Genomic DNA, 24366 nt, shown 5'->3' with positions numbered 1-24366 from the left:
TTGTCTCCGAACTCACTAAGTTATATTCATTAAATATGTACAGTATTTTGTATGTCAATCATTCCTCAATAAGGTGATTTAAAATAATGAAACATGCAATATAATTACGTACTGAACAATCTAGCAGCTGACAGTGCTTGAGAAGTTATTTGTTATGTAAGGCAAATTTTGCCAAATTGGTGGCTGTGTTTTTAATAATAAAATTGAAAAATTGTAAAAACAAATAATATTTGATATTTTAAAAACTGTTACTTATGGACTAAAGTTGAGCTACCAAAGAAAGAACAGAAGGTGGTAAAAAATTTTGGATTTTAATAAGGTATTCCAAATTTTATATTGCGGTGTCTGTAGGTTTTTTCACCTATCCCAACATTTGTCTTTCTTTATCCTAGCAAGTTTTGGTGCCCCACCCTTGTTTATGTCTCTTCTTTGTTACTTAGAATGACCTCTTTCAGCCAAACCATAGAATTCATTTTTTTTCTAAACCAATGTTTCCTTGCTGTGTCCATCTCCATCAGAACCATCAGAGATGGGGCACCTGAGTAGCACAGAAGTTAAGCGTCTGCCTTCGGCTCAGGGCATGATCCCAGCGTTATGGGATCGAGCCCCACATCAGGCTCCTCCACTATGAGCCTGCTTCTTCCTCTCCCACTCCCCCTGCTTGTGTTCCCTCTCTCGCTGGCTGTCTCTATCTCTGTCAAATAAATAAATAAACTCTTAAAAAAAAAAAAAAAAGAACCATCAGAGATAATACCCTCTCCAAATATATTGAATTAGAATCTGCATTTGGTTCCAGAAATAAACATTAACAACCTACCTGAGTGGTCCATAGACATAAACTGTTTGATGAACCACTCTTCTCAATTGTTCTCAATATTTCCTTCTTTAAAGAAGTTCCAACTCCATTTATCCTAAATTATCACAGCCTCCTGAAGACTGTAAATTCTCGGGTGGTTGGACCAGCCCCTATTCCTTGCCCAAGGATACTTAATACCATGACTGACACACTGACATGCAAGAACAACATCACTACCAATTCACTCACCTTTCTCAGAATGTGGAACATTCACCCAATCTCCAAAGAATCTGCAATAGCTAACTTTAGACTTTCCTTCCCAGATCTCTCTGATTCTATTAAAATTACCCTTTCTTCTGTGAGCTTCAAGAGAAGTAGCCAAGAGACATCCAGTATGTACATCTTGGGAAGGAGACTGTTATTCTGACTAATCTCTCTCTAAATACTTAGGCTTGGGATGTTATTTAAAATGAAGAAAAATAATTTAACTGATAACCTGGGTGATAATGGATTCTTTTCTAAATATCAAATCTGTTAGAGCCAACTTGTAGTTCAAAGCTCTAACAGCCACTCGATTAGGTTTCCTCCATTTGCTTGTCCACACTGGGACACATTTCATCATGTTCATAAATCAGAATGAAACTGTCTGTGGTCTTTATCAATCAGGAAGATGAAAGTACAGAATCGCAGCAGGGCTTTTGTGCTGCGCATAATGAAGCTGAGAAATTGCAATTCTTCTCTCTAGATGCTCCACCAGCCTCTACATCACAAAGGGCAGCTCATTCTCTCCTCCCTGACTCCCCTCCCCTTGCCCGTGAGTATCTCTGCCCCCACCCATTCCAACCTTCTGCTTGTCTCTGTGGATTTCAGGACACAAGGATATCTATAAAGCTATAATAATGGCAATTACAGATACACTCTGGAGGGAAACCAAAAAAAACCTAACCACAGCATTTTCACAGGACTCAATCCACACAGTCTCCTACTACCCCCCCCAACACCGTCTACAACATGATGTCCTACAGAGAATAAGCCAGAATTCAGTTTAAGTCATGCTCAAGACACTGAGACTATACAAGGACAGTGGGCAAGACAGGCAGCTTGAGACAGAAATTTGAACTCAACTTATGTTCAACAAATCTTTGTTTCTTCATCTGTAAAACAGGGACATTTGCAGTGTAATACAAATGTGGGGATTATGAGCTAACTGTAAAGCACTACTATGTATTATGCATAAAGGAGCTGGCTACTGCCCACAAGGAACTTGTAATTTAATAGTTTCCATAGTGGTGAGGTAGCATGAGATTACAGAGTATATCTTAATCTTCTTGGGCAGCCATAACAAAATACCAAAGACTGGGTGGCTTAAATGCAGAAATTTGTTTGCTCAGAATTCTGGAAGCTGGAGGTCCAAGATCAGGGCTGTCAGTATGGCTGGTTTCTGGTAAGAGCTCTGCTCTTGACATGTAGATGCCATCTCACTGTATTCTCACATGGTGGAGAAATAGAGCAGGCACACTCTGGTGTCTCTTCTGATGAGGGCAGTAATGCCATCATGAGAGCCCCACTCTGGTGACCTCATCTAACCTAATTACAGGCATATCTCATTTTATTGTGCTTCTCTTTATTGTATTTTGTGGGTATTGTGTTTTTTAGAAATTGAAGGTTTGTGACAACTCAGTGTTGAGGTCTGCTGTGTTGAACAAGTCTAATGGCAGCGTCATTTTTCCAACAGCATTTGCTTTCTGTGTCACGTTTTGGTACTTCTCACAATATTCCTGACTTTTTCATTATCGTTACATTTATTATGATGATCTGTGATCAGTGATTATGACTTCCTGGAAGCTCAGATGATGGTTAGTATACTTTAATAATATTTTTAAATTGAAGGTATATACATTGGAGACTTAAAAGACTGTAGCAGAGTATAAACATACCTTTTATATGCACTGAGAAACTACAACATTCATTTGACTTGCTTTACTGTAAAATTTGCTTTATTGCAGTGGTCTGGAACCAAACCTTCAATCTCTCCAAGGTATGCCTATATTTCCTGAAGACTCCACCTCCAAAAACCATCACATTGGGAGTGAGGGCTTCAGCATATAACTTTCAGGGAGACACATTCAGCCCTTAACAGAGCAACACCATGCCCATCTCTCATTTGATCCTCACCCTTGAGACCAGTGCTAGATACTTTTAAAGTGAAACTGGAAATAAAGGTTCTCAGGACAGCAAACTGGAGAAATATAAAAATTGTCCTTACATCTTATACCCTTTTGTAGTATTGTATAACTCTCCCAGACCGAGGAGTATGCACCAATGATGTCCTTAATAGAAGGGGGCTAGTGAGATGTTGAGTGAACAGTAATTAGTCATGTAACCTATTGTAGAATGACTTCCGTTTATATTGCAGAAAAATCTGTGAAAATAAAATCAGTTCTTCTACCCTCAATTCATATAATCTAAATGCAGTGTTGGGGCCATCAGCACTGAAACTAGTGTGATTTCACATCTTGCCAGAAAAAGGCATTACAGGTTGAATTATATCCCCCCCCCCAAAAAAAAAGATACATTGAAGCCCTAACCCTAGTACATAAGAATGTAAAAATTTTTAGGAAGAGTTCTCCAGATGTAATTAGCTAAGATGAGATCATACTGGAGTAAAGTGGGCCCCTAGTTCAATAGGACTGGCATCCTTATATGGCCATGTAAAGACAGAGACATGGGGAGGATACCATGTGAAGACAGGATTGGAGGGATGCATATACAAGCCAAGGAACACCAAAGATTGTTAGCAAATGACCAGAAGTTAGGAAAAGGCAAGGAAAGTTTTCAGAGGGAGCACAGCCCTGCCTTAATTTTGATTTTGGACTTCTAGCCTCTAGAACTATTAGCCAATAAATTTCTGTTGTTTTAAGCACCCGCTTTGTGATACTTAATTATAGCAACCTTGGAAATTGAATATATAAGGAACCATGTCTGTGGGCTAAAAGTAAGCAGAACATTACCTGTCTTATATTAGGCAATAAATCTACTATAAGACAGTCAAAAATAACTCCTTTGCTTCTTGTAGCATATCCTGGGTAAAGAGCAATATTAAAGACAAGGAATAAGGCTCAGGATTCTTCCAGTGGGCTCTGGGGTTTTGTCTCTTAGGGAAAGAAAAGCTTTCAGGATATTAGAAGGACAAATCTCAGTCCATTAAGGTTGCTGGCACAGGTCCCCTCCAACTCTGAGATTCTCTGATTCTCAGAAATGGGCAGCTCTGTGGGATACTGCTCATATTGTCCCTGGTCTGGCAGAATGTTCTGAATGTTCTGATCATGCAACATTCCTTCAGGCAATGCTCCTGCTGATAACAGGTGGAAGGTGGAAGGGATATGAGGTTACCTTTGATTTAGCTACACAGAGCATCAGGATTTACCTCCCAGCAAGCTACTGTTGTTTGAACGGCTGTCTCTCAGCGTGGAGGCACCTAATATCCTTTCTCCTATCACTAGGTATTGCTTCCTGCTAAGAGAATGACCTAAGAAGCCTCTCTCCTCAGATCTGGTTCCTACTCCTTTTACCCTACTTGTTCATCTCCTGATTTTTCCATTCCCATTAAATCTCCAGACCCCTTCCCTGTGACCTCAGATGGGCTTTGGGCCTGCCTCCCCACCTCCCTTGCCTGGCAGCCCTATTCCAGTATCTTAATCTCTCCTGTTTTCTGCTGTGGGTATCAGACAACTCGGCGGGAGCTGCTTGTTCAGCTCTCCTCTCCCGCCACTGACTCCTGCCTCCCCAGTCCCACCAGTTTTATTTCCTGCCCACTGCTCAGATGGTTCTTGGCATTCATTTCCTGGCTCCTAATGTTGTGTCCTCCAGATTCGCATACTCAATCCCTTATTGCCAACACTGAGAAAGTATCCACGTTATTTAAGAAATATCCTCCTAAGGTGGTAGTGTGTACATCTTCAGAAGCTGAACAGCTGACTTCTGGCTGGAATATGCAGGGGTGTTAGCCTGTTGCAATCAGTCACCTTGTGCCTGCTACAGCTATCTGTGAGTGTCACTGGGCATAGGATAAACAGAGCCGAACTCTTTCTTTGTTTAGGAGATGGAAAAAAGATTTCATCCCTCTAGTGACTGAATCCTATCCTGGACCAGCTCCAGAGGTGAATGTCTCTTGAACGGTAAAAACTTTTAGAAGACGGCTAAAGAACTGGCCATTGTTAAAATATTTCACTTACTCGTTTTTCTGCCCCTTGCCTGCTATACTGCATTACAACCTACTAGAGAGATTTTAATAGAATCCCTAGGAAGGCAAGAAAATGACAACTCATACACTGAAGGCTATGGACTGAATATTTGTGTCCCACCAATATAGGAAGTCCTAATCATAAGTGTGATGATATTTGGAGGTGAGGCCTTCAGAAGGTAATTAAGTTTAGATGAGGGGATGAGAGTAGAGGCCCCATGATGGGATTAGTGTTCTTATAAGAGGCGCAAGTACTCTCTCTCTGCTATATGAGGATAAAGCAAGAAGGCAGACATCTGCAAGCCCTGAAGATAGCTCTCACCAGAACTACACCATGCCAGCACCCTGATCTTGGACTTTAAGCCTCTGGAACTGGGAGGAATAAAGTTCTGTTGTTTAAACCACTCAGTCTATGGTATTTTGTTACAGCAACCCAAGCTAACTAAGACGCTGACAGACAACATTCACAAATGATCAATTTACTGAGAAAATTTACTATTTTTAAGCAGAGTAAGGAGAGAATGGCAAAAGTAACAGGTTTGCATAGGTGGTGGAGCTGACAAATCCTAAAATAAGGCAATGGGTTGATAAACTGATCTATGATCAAGGAACATCACTCTGTACTCCTCAATCATGGGGGCATTGGGAATGAAAGGCTGAGAAAGAACATATGCCACAAGGACAATGAGAAGACAAAGAAATTTTGAATACATCGTAATTTTGCCTAGGGAAGTTTTTTTTCATTTTGTTTTGCACAACTTTGCTCCTCCCCTCCAGAAAAATAGAATCAACCCAGGTGTTTTATAGCCCAGCTGGCTGGATGAGGGCAGCCAGGCTCAGACAGCCAAGGATCTCAACACTTGATTTGTGGCTGTAAATCCACCTCACTCTTGAGCGTCCAAAAAGATACAACTTCAAAAAGAAGGCATGGATTTAAAATGTTTTTCATTGTATGCTATTCTCGCTTAAAATTTCATTCTTTATCTGAAAGTAGTTTTGTTTCCAAAAGTTTGAAGAATCAAAATTACTGCTGTGAAATGTCCCCCAGTCCCATTCAATCTGCTTGGTTATGTAGCTGGATATCTGTTTTGTAAGCATTTATCACTTTAATAGGAAAGGCCTGAAGGGGGAAAAAAGAGCACTTGTTAGGATTTATTTTATTTATTGTAAAAGGTTCTAGCCCCTCGGTCCCAGAAATTGTCTCTTTAGCTCATTCTCCTAAGTCATATTTAATTTACTTCAGAAGCAATACATATTTTGTGTCACATAGTCTATTTAGCAGAGTTGGGTTGTTTTATTACCCACGACTATTTCCTTCTGTGATATATACTCACTCCCAAAATTCGAAGGACTCCTCTTGTTGTACAGTGTTTTGTATGCAATTTTTCATTCACAGTCCATCTCTTTAAAATCAAATACACCTTACATGCTTACTTTTAAAAGAATTATTATTTTTATATCCAAATGATGAGAAATATAAACATGGTAATCATTGGGCACATGCCTCTTATTTGTAAAAACATCTCATCAGTTCTCCAAGTATATGATCACACTGAGCTTTTATTGCACACCTTGAGATAGGTATTCCACAGTTAAAGAAACTAAGACTGTAGCTCGTACATAACCGAAGATTATGTTGTCAATCAGATTATCATCTATGTCCCCCTGTCTTCTCCCTACATTTTAGGATCTTGGACTCTCAGGCTTCCACTGGTTGAGGCTGTGGTAGTTTTCCCCACTGGGTTATTAACACTAGTTCATGCAGAAGTGCACATAGACTGATGATGTAATTAGTGGGATTTAGAAACTGTGATCTTAGGGACAAGACCAAGTCATGGGAGACATACAGAATCCAAGTCTTTTTAATATCCACAAAAGAGCTGTGACCAGCCACAGAATATAAAAATAATCCAGTGATCAATCCATCAGGGAAAAGTGATTAACGGATGTTATCTGCAACCTCTCTGAGATGTTGGAAACTCAAATCGGGTGAAAAACATTTGGTAAAATGTAACTGAAAACAAACAGAAATCAACTGAGTTTAAAGAGTTTAGATTAAGAATCGCTGTTGTAGGGGTGCGTGGGTGGCACAGCGGTTAAACGCCTGCCTTCGGCTCAGGGCATGATCCCGGCATTATGGGATCGAGCCCCACATCAGGCTCCTCTGCTAGGAGCCTGCTTCTTCCTCTCCCACTCCCCCTGCTTGTGTTCCCTCTCTCGCTGGCTGTCTCTATCTCTGTCGAATAAATAAATAAAAAATCTTTAAAAAAAAAAAAGAAAGAATCACTGTTGTAAAGGCATCTAGATACAACAGTGTATGTTCTCTCACTGGTACAAGATGAGTCGGCTTCACCCAGAGTCCAGACAAAAACCCTTCGGGTCCATAAGCTCTCCCTGTTTTTGTGGGATGGAAATTCCAGCTTACCTGGAATAGTAAAGCTATTTCCTTAGTGAGAAAGAGGATCTTAACCCTGGGAAGAGCTTAGAATTAGGTACATAATTGATTAAATTTACTTTGTACTTTGCAAAGTCAGAGGACAAAAGAATTTAAACATATTTTAAAGTGTTTAAACAAATTTAATAGACTAAGTTTAAAATGAGCCTGATTATTTAAATAAATTTATTCATTTCAATTTGAATTGATTAAAAATGATCACCCCCTCACAGTGATCCTTACAGTTTACTAGATTTATAAACAGTAAAATCAGATCTTTACATTAAATTTAAAGGTTTAAGAAAAATCAGGTTTCTATTACTTTCATAAACTGAATTCTAGTTTAAAATCTAAACAGCAATTATTCTTTTTTTTTTTTTTTTTTCTCGCTCAGAAAGGCACTTCCCTGCCATCAACTCAAGGAAAAAGCAAAAATAAAAAAACCTTACAGGAACACATAACCTCCCAGTCAGAAAAATATGAAAATATCTGCCTGGTCATGTTGAATAAATATCCAGTTATCTCAGGCTGAGCATCCACTGTCCTAAAGGGCCACCTGGAGCCAGCGGTAGCCAGTCTCCCAGCCCACTGTTGTTCTCTTTCATCAAGGAGAAAAGGGACAAAGCAGCTGCTCCTTGACTTGTCAGAGGTCACAAAGAATGGTGAATTGATGACAACGGAAACAGGGTCAGGGGGAGGTGGATGAGGTTGGATATTTTTATTGTGAAAGACAAAATGCACCAAATAATTAAGGAGATGATTTTATTCAGGTTCCTGCAATAGAGGGAAAACATTCATTAATGAGAAATGTCTAAAAGAAGAGAGAGAAACCCTAAGGTTTTATAAAACAAGGGAGTCACTGCAGAGGGGTGGAATTGGTTATCATCTTAGAATATGCCCTGGCAGGTGGTCTTTGTGATTGGCCTAGCAATTTCTCAAAACAGAATAAAAGGGGAGTGGAAGGCTTTTCCAACCATCCTTGCTTTACAGGAGCCCAGGACACAAAATAAACTTCAACACTCATCATAAACATACTTACATGAAACTAGATTTTCAACAATGGTTGTGACTTAAAAAATCAGTGCCTTGGAAAAAGCTGAGTACTTGGTTTTCACTTTTTTCTTTCCTTTCTTCCATTTCTCCTTCTATTTTTGTCACTTTGAAACACATTTTTATACAAACATATATATAAAACTATTGATGTAAAATCTCTGCATTCAAAATTAATAATGTAGTCCTTTCATGAAAAATATTGTCTATTCTGAGATGATGTCCTTTCTATTTTTTTAATGGAAATTTCCTGTCACTTAGAAAATGATGGTGATATATGATATATTTTTATAAATATTTTGTAAAATTAAGTTAATAACCATATATATGTAGTCCTAATTATTTTAAATAAATATAGTCATTCAAATCCAAAAGCATGGGAGATATTTTTCTGAAAAGTAATGCAATTGGAAGCGACACAAAATCTTAAAATCTACTCTCAAAGATGCTTGCTCAGTGTTCTTTTATCATGCAAATATTCTAGGAAAATTAACATGTTATCATCAACATGTATAGTTTTCTTAGCAATTTCCAACTGCAATGACCCAGGGCAGTTAAAGATTAGAATTTTTTGGAGAAAAATGGAAGAAAAAGAAAAGGATCCACTTCTGGGGAGGTAGAAGAACACTCAGAATACACTTGACTTACACTTATTAGCCACGACTATTTCCTTCTGTGATATATACTCACTCACAAAATTCAAAGGACTCCTCTTATTGTACAGTGTTCTGTATGCAATTTTTCATTCACAGTCCATCTCTTTAAAATCAAATACACCTTACATGTTTACTTTTAAAAGAATTATTATTTTATATCCAAATGATGAGAAATATAAACATGGTAATCATTGGGCACATGCCTCTTATTTGTAAAAACATCTCATCATTACACTCTAAGTGTAAGTACACTTAGCTACAACTTAACATTTTTAATCTTTTGTTCCTATCTGCACAGAAAAAAAAAAACCATAAAATTATTCAAGCTCATTATCCTCTATTCCTGCTACAGTAAATTGGAGTACCAACTTGAAAGTTGAAGGATCCAATCCAGGAAAATCGATTAAGGCAGAAGTCAGAGCAGGGATTCAGTCATCAACAACGTAGACCAAATTAAAGGCAGCCAAAATCAGGCACAAGGAAGATCTGGTTCGGGGATAGGAAGGCAGGAAAGATGAGTCCTACCATCAGTCATGCCTAGAAACAAATAGTCGTATCACATATATTCATGGTGAGAAAGAGATGGGCACTACCATCTTGCAATAAGTATAAGTACAGGTCAGAAGACAGGGTTGGTTAGACGAAACACAAAAAAGTACACTGAGCTACTCAGGAACCACACAGCATAAGGCAGACTTTACGAAGATCTAGAGAAGAAAACCAGAAATGGACTTATTTACTTGATATTACATAAGAAATATTAGCAGAAGAAAGAATGGAGGAGAAATAACATCTATTGACTATCTGCTATAATAAAAGGCAGGATGCCAATGCACTTCTAATTAAATTATCTTAATGTATTCCTCATAACTTGTTATACTTCAGTTATTTCTAGATGAACTATCTCGGTTATTCCTCACTAGGCACCAATGTTTTATCTTATTTATTCCTCATAAGAGCCTGGGGGTCAGATGTTTTTATTCAAATTTTATAGATGAGAAAATCAAGGTTTATATACATTAGATAATAAGTCACAACTCTTAGTTAATGAGACCAGAGAGAAGACACTTCAACCTAGACTTGCTGGACCTCAAAATCTGTGCCTTTCTAACATTTGGCTCTTTCAGGAATCAACTCTCCAAAGCAGAAGTTTGCAACAAAGGCCAATATGAACATGAAGTAATTTTCTGTAACACCCTACTTGTTGATAGCAGTAAGGACATCACAAATTATTATAATAATAGAAATGAACTTAATTTTTGGTGCTTTCCCAAATCCCTTTTTTCCTTTCTTCTCCCAATTGAAAGATCCCCCCCCCACCTTCTGTGAAGCATTTCCTGAATTTTGCTCCCTGCCTCCACCCATGCCTCTCCTCTATGCTATACTCAAATGTACTTGAATCAGAGTATTAGTTAGGATTAGGCTTGCCAACATATAACAAGTCCAAAGGCAAGCTTCAACAAGAAAGAAGTGTATTTAAATCTCACATAAGGGGGGCGCCTGGGTGGCTCAGTCATTAAGCGTCTGTCTTAGGCTCAGGGCGTGATCCCGGCATTCTGGGATTGAGCCGCGCATTAGGCTCCTCTGCTGGGAGCCTACTTCTTCCTCCCACTCCCCCTGCTTGTGTTCCCTCTCTCGCTGGCTGTCTCTCTCTCTGTCAAATAAATAAATAAAATCTTTAAAAATAGATAGATAAATAAATAAATAAATAAATAAATAAATAAATAAATAAATAAATCTCACATAAGGAAGGTCAGTTGTAGGGCCTCCAGGATTAGTACAGCAGCTTCACAATACCACCAATGTCCCAGACTTCTATAATTCTTCTCTACCATCCTTAGTATATACATCCCATCCTCAAAAATGCTGCATGGTTCAACATGCCAGCTGGAGCAAAAGTTAATCACATCCATATTACCAGATAAACATACAACTTTTAAAAAGGAGAATTTCCAGGGGCACCTAGGTGGTTCAGTCGGTTAAGCATCTGCCTTCGGCTCAGGTCATGATCTCAGGGTCCTGGGATCGAGCCCAACAACAGGGTCTCTGCTCAGTGAGAAGCCTGCTTCTCCCTCTCCCTGCCGCTCTGGCTACTTGTGTGCAGGCTCGCTCTCTCACACTCTCTCTCTGTCAAATAAATAAATAAAATCTTGGGGGGAAAAAGGAGAATTCCTAGAAATCCCATATGACAACTTTTGCACATGCCTCTGTATTAGTTTCATAGGGCTACTATAACAAAGTACCACAAACTGGGTATCTTAAGACAACAGAAATTTATTTTCTCACAGTTCTGGAGGTTAGAAGTCTGAAATCAAGGTGTCAATAAGACCATGTTCACTTTGAGATTCTGAATAGAATCCTTCCTTGCCTCTTTCTAGCTTCTGGTGTGGACATCAATTCTTTCTGTTCCCTGGCTTACAAAAGCTGTGTCACTACAGCCGCTGCCTCTAAAAGGCATTCTCCCTTTATTTGTGTCTACTCATGGTGTTTTCTTCCTTTTGTCTGTGTGTCTTCCCTTCTTATAAGGACACCAATCATTGGACTGAGGGGCCCCCATCTACTCCAGTATGATGTCATCTTAACTTATTACATCTGCAATGACCCCATTTCCAAATAAGGTCACATTCTGAGGTGCTAGGGTTTAGGAATTCAACATATATTTTGGGGGAACACAATTCAACCCATAACAACCTCATTAGATAGGATTTAGTTACATGGCCACAACAATAGGCAAGCATGAAGGAGAGTGCCAACAGTGGCTATATATATTACCATTTCAAATTAAACTGGTGCTGTTACTAAGGAAGAAGAGAACAGATATTGATTCTCTGTCTCATCAAACAGTATTTGTCATTGAACACCAACACAGCATCCAGTACATTGCATGGCACACAGGAGACCGTCACTAAATATTTTTTTAATGAACTAGTGAATGGGTGACCTATAGTAATGTTGATAAGAAGAATGCACATGCTAATGGGACAAGTTTATAAAGTATAATAATAAATTATAAAACTCTAAAACCGGAAACTCTAACTTTACCCAGAGAAGATACACTTTACGAATTTTGGAGGTATCTTAATCTAGAATGAAGAGTCTGTCAAAAATTCTTGACCTATTGGCTCACAGTCTGAAAATAACATAAGCCACCATAGGTAGAAGGCAGAGAGGTTCCTTCTTGCACTCTATCAGTAGTCCTTAACAACTATCAGTAGTTAGGCCTACACAACTGGGCACATAAGACCTAAAAGCAAAGAATGCAAACAAGAAGCCCAGGAACCAAATCCAAATCATAAAGATTCTTAGGTGAATAACAGTGTTTTTTCAAAATTTTAGTTTATTTCCACATTTTAAACATGGAGAGATTTCAGATACCAATATGCATTTCCAACTTCTTTTGAAATTCTGAAGATCTGGTTATTTTGAACCCAAATAAATATACAGCAGTTATTGACTGAGTCTGAGTACCAGCTCTCCACTTCAGATGTGAAACACATTTCCTATGTTTCCCATGGCCTCTCTTGACAAATGCATGCTTTTTTTCCTGAACACTCAAAGCATCTGAGTTCGTCACTCCTGGTCTACAGTCATCTAGAAAACCCAATGGACGTGACTGCATATTCGTAAAAGTCCTCAATTGTAAAGTATTAGTTTTTACTAACAAAGAATAAAGGTACCGTAGCTATGGATGTGTGACATGGAAAAATAAGCTAATTATCTCTAAATTGCATACTACATCACTCAGGCTTTTTTCTCACCCTATTGATGAAAGTAGAAAGATGTGTCTTTCTTTTCATCTCATGTTTTGGTACCATGAACTGGTAAGTTCACGAATAAATAAGGGAAACTAATGTGCTGGTCCTAAAGAAACAACATGTGGAGATAGACAGATAGATGTATTTTTATATGAACCAAAGTATTGAAAAAATATTAACTGAACATATTGACAAGCATTATTAATAGCACTGGACTATAGCAAGGAAAAAAACAGACATAAATCCCTGCCTTCACAGAACTTCTTGTCTAGTATTTGTGTTTAGGGAGAAAGGGGAAAGAAGAGAATAACAAACAAATAATTTAAAATACAGTAGTCCAATTATGATGAGAGGTTTTAAGAAAAAGTGAGGAAAGGGACTAGGGAAATCTGGGCCGATATGATTTTTAGAAAGGTACACAGGGAGAGTGTCACTTAAGAAGGCCATACTTGAAGGAGATGAGAAAACAAGCCATGCAGTATCTTGGAGGAGAACCTTCATAGGAGAGGGTAAAACAAGAGCAAAGGACTTAAGATGATGGGAGCATGACCAGCATGTCCAAAGGATGGAAAAAGAAGCGAGTGTCTGGATGAATGAGCAAGAGAAAGCATAACAGATAAGGCCAGGAACGGTATGGGAGGGTGAATCACGTAGGCACTTTTATGTCATTTTTAGTATCTTGGCTCTGTTCTGAGGGGACAGAAGCCAGAAGTAGGATATCACCTGATACTACATTTTAAAGGCATCATTTTGGCTGCTATGTTGAGTTAGACTGTAGGAGGGAAAGGGAGGAAACACAAATATTTTAGGAATATTCTTTTGGTTTTGATTTTATTTAAAGATGGGGAAAATTACAGATATTAAAAGGATTAGTATGATCTACAGAAAGGGGAAATATTTGAATTAGGAGAGCAACAAGAGAATGTCTAGACTGATATTTTGAGCAGGTGAGAGGAAAGTAGATCAGATGCACAAGTGGATGGTTTATCTTTACTAGGAACATGGTCAGTCCATCGAAGGGAGATGGAAATCATAATACATGGGGGCAGATGTAAGTAGACAGGTAGATGTGGTAGTGAGAGTCTATAGACATTCTTTTGATTTGCATTATTAGAGTATATTAAAGCAAAGTGTATTAAAGCAAAGAAATCAGTTAAGAGTGAAGACGGAATACTGGAAGTTTGGAAAGTAGACAGTGGTAAAAGACAAATGGATTAGTCTAGATAGAGCTGGAGCTAGGGTCAGGGAATAATGAGGCACTGGTTTCCACGGGCAAAATTTAAGGGTGCACCAAATGAAAAAAATCTGTGATGAGCAAATGATCAAAATTTTAAATAAACAAAATTAGTGTTACTGATCTTTCCATTGGTCCCAGAATCCTATGTGGCTAGGCACAGCACTGTTAATTTCACATTAATTTTGATTTTTTTAAAAATACTGTATTCAAATAGTATTTATCTTGATTGCTGAGATTTTTCTGCCATCTCTAATTTTTAGCCCATCCTGCCCTCCCCAGGTCAGTGCTTCACTGGCCTCATCCTAGTTCTGCCCTGAGCCTAGAAATAAGTGGTTGGGTGCTCGGGCACTGGGAAGCAGTAGCCACCTGCACTGGGGAGCAGGCCGGACTCACGGACCGGCACCCAGAGAGAGCAGACTGAGACCATGAGCCTGGGAACACAAGTGCGACCAGACTGAAAACTGGTGTTCTGGAGCGCACACGAACCATACTGAAACAGGGAGCTCAGGAACGCATGTGGGAACCAGGGGCAGCTGGCAGTGTTAGAAGCACAAAGGACAGAGACGTGCTGGCCCTGGAAGTGAGGGCTGGCACACTGGCTGTGGGGCGCACATCCTGGGACGCTGCAGGGTTTTTGGAAGCACTGACAGAAACAGAGTTAGAGTGGCAGGAGAGCTCAATGAAGAGCGGACGGCAATCTCTCTGTTCTGAGACAGAGGCTAGGATATGGCCACTGCTGCTCTGATTCTCAGAAGAGGCACAGAAAGCTGCCAGGGAAAGCTGCCGGAGAACAAAAGCCCGGAAATACTGGCTCACATTGTGCCCATCCCCATCCCACCTCGCAGGGGACTGGGCAACTCTACCCAAACAGGGTTGCCTGAATATCAGCACGGAAGGCCCCTCCCCCAGAAGGCAGTCTGAAAAAACAAGAAGCCCACATCCCTAAGGTCCCTATAAAACAAGTGCACACTGCCTGGATCCTGGTCAATAATTTGGGCTCTGGGCATCCCCGCAACCTCTTCTCACCAGAATGATGAGGAGGAGAAATCCCCCCCCAAGCAAAGAAAAGATGAGTCTGTGGCCTCTGCCACACAACTGATGGATATAGATATAACCAAATTGTCAGAAATGGACTTCAGAGTAACAATGGTCAAGATAATGTGTAGGTTTGAAAAAACTATTAACGAAAAACATATTAACCTATTAACGAGAATATAGACTCTCTAAGGGCAGAAATGAGAGCGAGTCTGGCAGAAATTAAAAATGCTATGAATCAAATGCAGTCTAAACTAGATGCTCTGACGGCCAGGGTAAATGAGGCAGAAGACGAAATAGTGAATGGGAGGATAGGATGGTAGAAGAGAAAGTTAAAACAGAAACTTGCCTCAAATAAATCCAATCTCAAGAATGTAGATTACGGGAGATTATTGACTCAGTGAAACGTTCCAATGTCAGAATTATCGGCATCCCTGAGGGGGTGGAGAAAGAGAGAGGTCTAGAAGAGATATTTGAACAAATTGTAGCTGAGAAATTCCCTAATCTGGCAAAGGAAACAAGCATTCGTGTCCAAGAAGAAGAGAGGACCCCTCCCAAGGTCAATGAGAACAGACCTACACCATGTCACGTCATAGTGCATTTCGTAAATATTAGATCCAAGGATACAGTACTGAAAGCGGCCAGGGGGAAGAAAATCCTTACGTACAGAGGGAAAAATATCAGAATAACGTCAGACCTGTCTACAGAGACCTGGAAGACTAGGAAGGGTTGGCAGGGTATTTTCAAAGCTCTATCTGAGAAGAACATGCAGCCAAGGATCCTTTATCCAGCGAGGCTGTCATTCAGAATTGATGGAGAGATAAGGACCTTCAGGATCGGCAGAAACTGAAGGAATTCGTAATCACCAAACCAACCCTACAGGAGATATTAAGGGGGATTCTATAAAAATAAAAAGGCCCCAAGAATGATACGGAACAGAAATTTACAATCTATAGAAATAAAGACATCACAGGCAACATGACATTATTAAAATCATATCTCTCAATAATCACTCTCAATGTGAATGGCCTAAATGCTCCCAATAAAAAGCCACAGGGTTGCAGACTGGATAAAAAGACGTGACCCATCCATTTGCTGTCTACAAGAGACTCATTTTGAACCTAAAGATACATCCAGACTGAAAGTGAAGGGATGGAAAACCATTTTTCATGCCAAAGCACCTCAAAAGAAAGCTGGGGTAGCAATTCTCATATCAGACAGATTAGATTTTAAACCAAAGACTGTTGTTAGAGATACAGAAGGATACTATATTATTCTTAAAGGATGTATCCAACAAGTGGATATGACAATTACAAATATCTATGCCCCCAACAGGGGAGCACCTAGATACACAAGCCAACACTTAACCAGAAAAAAGAGACATATAGATAATAATAAGTTAACAGTAGGGGACCTGAACACTCCACTCTCAGCAATAGACAGATCACCTAAGCAGAAAATCAACAAAGAAACAAGAGCTTTGAATGACATACTTAACCACATGGACCTCATAGATATATACAGAACACTACACCTCAGAACAACAGAATACTCACTCTTTTCCAATGCACATGGAACTTTCTCCAGAATAGACCACATACTGGGTCACAAAACAGGTTTCAACTGATACCAAAAGACTGAGATTATTCCCTACATATTCTCAGACCACAATGCTTTGAAACTGGAACTCAATCACAAGGAAAAATTTGGAAGAATCTCAAACACTTGGAAACTAAGAACCATCCTGCCCAAGAATGATTGGGTAAACCAGGAATTTAAAAATCAGTTTAAACAATTTCTGGAGACCAATGAGAATGAAAACACATTGGTCCAAAACCTATGGGACACTGCAAAGGCAGTCCTAGGGCGAAAATACATAGCCATGCAAGCCTCACTCAAAAGAATAGAAAAATCTAAAATGCAGTTTTTATAGTCTCACCTCAAGAAGCTGGAGCTGGAACAGAAGAACAGGCCTAACCCACACACGAGAAGGCAGGAGATCAAGATTAGAGCAGAGATCAATGAATTAGAAACCAGGAGCACAGTAGAACAGATCAACAAAACCAGAAGCTGGTTCTTTTAAAGAATAAATAAGATCGATAAGCCACTGGCTAGACTAATTCGAAAGAATAGAGAAAGGACCCAAATTAATAAAATATGAATGAAAGGGAAGAGATCATGACCAACACCAATGTAATAGGAAGGATCATTAGAAACTTTTATCAACAACTTTATGCCAATAAATTAAACAACCTGGAAGAAATGGATGCCTTCCTGGAAACCTATAAACTACCAAGAGTGAAACAGGAAGAAATTGATTATTTAAACAGGCCAAGTAATTATGAAGAAATTAACGAAGTGATCAAAAACCTCCCCAAAAACAAGAGTCCAGGGCCTGACAGATTCCCTGGGAATTCTACCAAACATTCAAGAAGAAATAATACCTATTCTCCTGAAGCTGTTTCAAAAAATAGGAACAGAAGGAAAACTACCAAACTCATTCTATGAGGCCAGTATTACCTTCATCCCTAAACCAGGCAAAGACCCCATCAAAAAGGAGAATTACAGACCGATTTCCCTGATGAATATGGATGCCAAAATTCTCGACAAGATCCTAGCTAATAGGATCCAACAGTACATTAAAAGGATTATCCATCAAGACCAAGTGGGATTCATACCTGGGATGCAAGGGTGGTTCAACATCTGCAAATCGATCAGTGTCATAGATCGTATCAATAAGAAAAGAGTCAAGAACCACATGATCTTCTCAATTGATGCAGAAAAAGCATTTGACAAAATACAGCATCCTTTCCTGATTAAAACCCTTCAGAGTATAGGGATAGAGGGTACATTCCTCAATTTCATGAAAAACATCTATGAAAAGCCTACAGCAAATATTATTCTCAATGGGGAAGAGCTGGAAGCCTTTCCCTTAAGATCAGGAACACGACAAGGATGCCCACTCTCGCCACTATTATTCAACATAGTACTAGAAGTCCTTGCAACAGCAATCAGACAACAAAAAGGGATCAAAGGTATTCAAATCGGCAAAGAAGAAGTCAAAATGTCTCTCTTCGCAGACGACATGATACTCTATATGGAAAACCCAAAAGAAGCCACTCCCAAACTATTAGAAGTTATAGAGCAATTCAGTAACGTGGCGGGATACAAAATCAATGCTCAGAAATCAGTTGCATTTCTGTACACGAATAACGAGAACGAAGAAAGAGAAATCAGGGAATCCATCCCATTTACAATAGCACCAAAAACCATACCTTACCTTGGAATTAACTTAACCAGAGACGTAAAGGACCTTTATTCTAGAAACTATAAATCACTCTTAAAAGACATTGAGGAAGACATAAAAAGATGGAAAGATATTCCATGCTCATGGATCGGAAGAATTAACATAGTTAAAATGTCCATGCTACCCAGAGCAATCTACACTTTCAATGCTATCCCGATCAAAATACCGAGAACGTTTTTCAAAGAACTGGAACAAATAGTCCTTAAATTTGTATGGAACCAGAAAAGACCCCGAATCTCCAAGGAACTGTTGAAAAGGAAAAACAAAGCTGGGGGCATCACAATGCCGGATTTCGAGCTGTACTACAAAGCTGTGATCACAAAGACAGCATGGTACTGGCACAAAAACAGACACATAGACCAATGGAACAGAATAGAGAGCCCAGAAATGGACCCTCAGCTCTTTGGGCAACTAATATTTGATAAAGCAGGAAAAAACATCCAGTGGGAAAAAGACAGTCTCTTCAATAAATGGTGCTGGGAAAATTGGACAGCTACATGCAAAAGAATGAAACTTGACCACTATCTCACACCATACACAAAAATAAACTCCAAATGGATGAAAGACCTCGATATGAGACAGGAATCCATCAAAATTCTAGAGGAGAACATAGGCAGCAACCTCTACGACATCAGCCAAAGGAACCTTTTTCATGACACATCCCCAAAGGCAAGAGAAACAAAAGATAAAATGAATTTATGGGACTTCATCAAGATTAAAAGTTTCTGCACATCCAAGGAAACAGTCAGAAAAACTAAGAGGCAGCCCACGGAATGGGAGAATATATTTGCAAATGACACTACAGATAAAGGACTGGTATCCAAGATCTACAAAGAACTTCTCAAACTCAATACACGAGAAACAAATAAACAAATCAAAAAATGGGCAGAAGATATGAACAGACACTTTTCCAATGAAGACGTACAAATGGCTAACAGACACATGAAAAAATGTTCAAAATCATTAGCCATCAAGGAAATTCAAATCAAAACCACACTGAGATACCACCTTACGCCAGTTAGAATGGCAAAAATAGACAAGGCAAGAAACAACAATTGTTGGAGAGGATGTGGAGAAAGGGGATCCCTCCTACATTGTTGGTGGGAATGCAAGTTGGTACAGCCACTCTGGAAAACCGTGTGGAGGTCCCTTAAAAAGTTAAAAATTGAGCTACCCTATGACCCAGCCATTGCACTACTGGGTGTTTACCCCAAAGATACAGACGTAGTGAAGAGAAGGGCCATATGCACCCCAATGTTCATAGCAGCAATGTCCACATTAGCTAAATCGTGGAAGGAGCCGAGATGCCCTGCAACAGATAACTGGATTAAGAAGTTGTGGTCCATATATACAATGGAATATTACTCAGCAATCAGAAAGAATGAGTTCTCAACATTTGCTACAACATGGACGGCACTGGAGGAGATAATGCTTAGTGAAATAAGTCAAGCAGAGAAAGACAACTATCATATGATTTCTCTCATCTATGGAACATAAGAACTAGAATGATCAGTAGGGGAAGAAAGGGATAAAGAAAGGGGGGGTAATCAGAAAGGGGAATGAAACATGAGAGACTATGGACTATGAGAAACAAACTGAGGGCTACAGAGGGGAGGGGGGTGGGGGAATGGGATAGACCGGTGATGGGTAGTAAGGAGGGCACATATTGCATGGTGCACTGGGTGTTATACACAACTAATGAATCATCGAGCCTTACATCGAAAACCGGGGATGTACTGTATGGTGACTAACATAATATAATAAAAAATCATTATAAAAAAAAAAAAAGAAGAAGAAGATGTGGCCCATATATACAATGGAATATTACTCAGCCATCAGAAAGAACGATTACCCAACATTTGCAGCAACATGGACGGGACTGGAGGAGATAATGCTAAGTGAAATAAGTCAAACAGAGAAAGACAATTATCATATGGTTTCACTCATTTAGGGAACACAAGAAATAGGAAGATCGGTAGGAGAAGGAAGGGAAGAATGAAGGGGGGGTAAACAGAAGGAGGAATGAACCATGAGAGACTATGGACTCTGGGAAACAAACTGAGGGCTTCAGAGGGGCGGGAGGTGGAGGATTGGGAAAGGCCGGTGATGGGTATTAAGGAGGGCACATATTGCATGGTGCACTGAGTATTATATGCAAATAATCACAGAACAGTGCATCAAAAACTGGGGATGTACTGCATGGTGACTAATATAACAAAAAAAATAATTAAAAAAATAAAAAAGAAAAGAGAAAGAAAAAAAAAAAATAAGTGGTTGGAGAGAGGCTGTGAGTGCTTTATGAACAGGGAAAAGCAGAGCATCCTGAGTCCTGGAGTTCTGTGTTCATTTCTGCCAATGATACCATGGTGGTTTTAGCTGGAAGCCACAGGTTTTCCCCCTGATTCCCAACAATTAAGGAATTGAGGCCAAGGGAGAATCCACCCCATTACCACTGCAAATTCATTTTTCTTCTTTAGGAATCAAAAATCTGAAAACTGGATCAGAGGACATGACGTATTTGATGTGCCCTGACAAGTTAGATGCTCTCTCGTTGTCCATCAAAGGAGGAGGAAAAAACATCACTAGGTGATGGTCTAACTCTATGCCACTGTTTCTTAGATGTGACTCATTGTTTGTTTATAAGCAGGGCCAGAAGAATTCTTAGGAAAATATAATTGCATATGTGTTCATCTCAAACTTAACTTATCCAAAATTGGTCTCCTAATTTCCCACTCCTATCACAAACTATTGTTCCTGCAAGTATTCCTCATCTCAGTAAATGGCAACTCCATTCTTCACTTTCCTTAGGACACACTCCACACAATGTCTTTAATGGTGACTGCGGCATAATAGCTAAACAAATGAATACAATGTATTTCATGAACAAGGGAATGTGTTTATCTGAGAAAGAAGTAACATGTGATGAAGATGTGAATGCTGTGGTAAGAAAGCTTAAAATCGAGTAAAGTTGATAAGAAAGGCATAAAACCATACTGCATTTATACCTCCATACATTCCAGCAAGCTATAAATCACTCTACACATATATATGCAATAAAACCAGGTTTAAAATTCTGAAGAAGATTGGGAGATGGTAAAATAAAGTTAGGAAAAAGAAAATGAAGCTGTAAGTATACCAAAGACATACCAAAAGATCTAGAAGGTTTCTTAGAGATAAGCAGCAAATCTGACTCTGAGCTTGCTGGTACCTAGTGAAAGTAAAAACAACTTCAAATGCTCATTTTACAGATCTTGCAAGAATTTTAAAATAATAATTAACAATGAGAAATAATAATAAATCTTCAGAGGAAGAAAAAAAAAAAAAAAAGACCCAAACTTGATAGTGAGACCTGAGGGGAACTTCTTCACATGAGTCCCCTTAAGGGGAAAATACGACTGGAAATCAGATTTTCAACAACATTCCTGAAATACAGTTAGCAATGACTTTCAGAGGTCTATTCCTGGAAGGTCCCTCAATGAAGGACAATGGCTATCACCAAACTACAAGTCAATGAAAGCCAAAATAACTGTGCTCAAAAAACACAATGTTTCAATATTCTAAATTAAACCAAGACTGAAATTTAAACGAGCTAGTGCAGCAACTGCTTTCTCCTTAAATTTCTGAATACTGAATTAACTCTTGAGGTACACTGTGATTCAGGGAATCTAGTTTGGGAAAGATATACTGTTCTAAAGCTATACATATCTACTGTATTCTCTAGATAACCTTCTACAATCAATTCTTTGATGATCGTTCCCTAGATATTTTTCAGTTCAATTTTCTCATAAGCAATCTTCTGAAAAATAACTGATACCAAAATATCTGAGGTTGTACTTTCAAAATATGTGGATTACCGTACTCTGTGTTACTAATTTAGTATGACTACTTTCACTTGACAGCAAGCTAAAATGGGGAGAGAACTGATAGCCTCTTAAGAACAGCGGGAGAACATAACCAGGGCCTGTGCCTATATATTGGTCACCCCCATTTCCATGTAATAATTACTATAATAAAATATGATGAATCAGGAGTGCCACCTTCTAGGTTAAAAGCCATCCCAACAAAAAAGCCTATACTAAAAAAGAGTCATAGAGTTCAGTTCAAAAGAAATGTCAGGTCTGTGGCTAAAGGGAGAAAGTTTTATAAATACAGTGATCTAATTTTGTTATTTTTTTTTCTTTTTTAAGATTTAAACTTAACAGAATCTTGGGGTGCTGGGTGGCTCAGTCGTTAAGCGTCTGCCTTCAGCTCAGGGCGTGATCCCAGCGTTACGGGATCGAGCCCCGCATCAAGCTCCTCCGCTGGGAGCCTGCTTCTTCCCCTCCCACTCCCCCTGCTTGTGTTCCCTCTCTCTCTGGTTGTCTCTCTCTCTCTCTGTAAAATAAATAAAAAAATAAAATCTTTTAAAAAATTAAATTAAATTAACAGAATCTTAAGGCACTTACTTGGTAACTAGGCAAATCTCCAGCAGCTGAATTAACACATAAGCTAGTCAAAAAACTCAAAGAGCCCAATGCTTCCCAGAGTTTCAACTCACAGTTTGACAGTCAGACAGCCAGTGAAAAGCCCTACTCACCAAAAACAAAACAAAAAAAACACTTACTTCATTCATTTTTATGCCCTTATGACAGGTGAGGTGACTGTGACATAGATATTATGAATGAAGTGGGAATAGTTCATGGTCTGTTCGCTGAAAAATCAATGAGGTGAGAGCAGGTAAGTTAGGACTTCCCATTGTGCACCTGCTCTTCCTAGACTCAAAATTAAACATTCAGCAGCATGAACCTATCCCTCCAGTCCTTACTACCTCCTTCAGCTCTCACAACCTCCTAAGATACTAGTTCAAAAACGAACAAACAAACAGCAGCTTTTTCTTCTATTCCACTTCGACCCTCTTACATATTTTCAAGCCATGCCATGAGGCTGGAACTGGCATTAAGTTTTCATGAAAATCCAAGTTAAGAATGCAAGAAACATTTGAAGCAATTCATAATGGGCACAAATGATGTTAGAAATTGATGCTCTGAGCTTACAGATTCAGGAGCCTGAAGACCATGGAGAATTTATTGAAGTGATATTCAACCTGCCTCTTAAAAAATATTTTCTTTTCTATACAACATACCAAATGAGGTATTTAAGAATACTAGTTAGAAGTAAAAGTAAAATACTTAATATATAGACCAGTTTTCATCTAATCATTCTTGGGAGTTTACCAAAATATCTTCACACTTGCATGCTTTATCGAACATTGCCAGTTACTTGAGGAGACACTTAAGAGAATTTGCAAGCATAAACTCTCTTATCTATGGCTCTTAATTTCCTCCCTTAGAATCTAACTTCCACACAGGGCTTTAGGGCAGCAATTATTCCTAGAGGACTCCTCCCTGTCATTAACCTATTGTGACCTGATTCCCTTTGTTCTCGTTATTCATAAATTATGAGTCCCTCTCTTCAGAAGCCCTCACTCAAAGACAGGTATTTTTTAGTAGTGTCCCTAACCATTCTGTAGGCCGACCTCTTAAGTTTAAAAAATAATCATGGGGCCCCTGGGTGGCTCAATTGGTTAAGCGTCTGCCTTCAGCTCAGCTCATGATCTTGGGGTCTGGGATTGAGTTCCACATAGGGCTCTCTGCTCAGTGGGGAGTCTGCCTCTCCCTCTGTGTTCTCCCCTCCCCCTCTCTCAAATAAATAAATAAAATCTTTTAAAAATTTTTTGAAAGATACAATGGAAGTAAAAAAGTTTAAATTGCTTCTTCTTAGAATTTGTTGTGCTTCCTACTGCTTCTTATTTGGAAATATTAGTTATGAGAAGGGTAGTAGAAATGTAAATCGTGGTGGTTGTGAGACTGCCAG

General features: G+C 39.1%; 1 long non-coding RNA gene across 1 annotated transcript in view; it reads right to left on the bottom strand.

Annotated features, from left to right (window-relative positions):
* The window catches only part of LOC123799744 (uncharacterized), a 77788-nt gene that overhangs the window by 14187 nt on the left and 39235 nt on the right, over positions 1-24366 (bottom strand). The window lies entirely within an intron of this gene.

This window comes from Ursus americanus, chromosome 7 (genome assembly GCF_024610735.1).
Source record: "Ursus americanus isolate L20-20 chromosome 7, mUrsAme1.1.p, whole genome shotgun sequence".
NCBI classification, from domain to species: domain Eukaryota; kingdom Metazoa; phylum Chordata; class Mammalia; order Carnivora; family Ursidae; genus Ursus; species Ursus americanus.
This window is presented reverse-complemented; position numbering and strand designations above follow the sequence as displayed.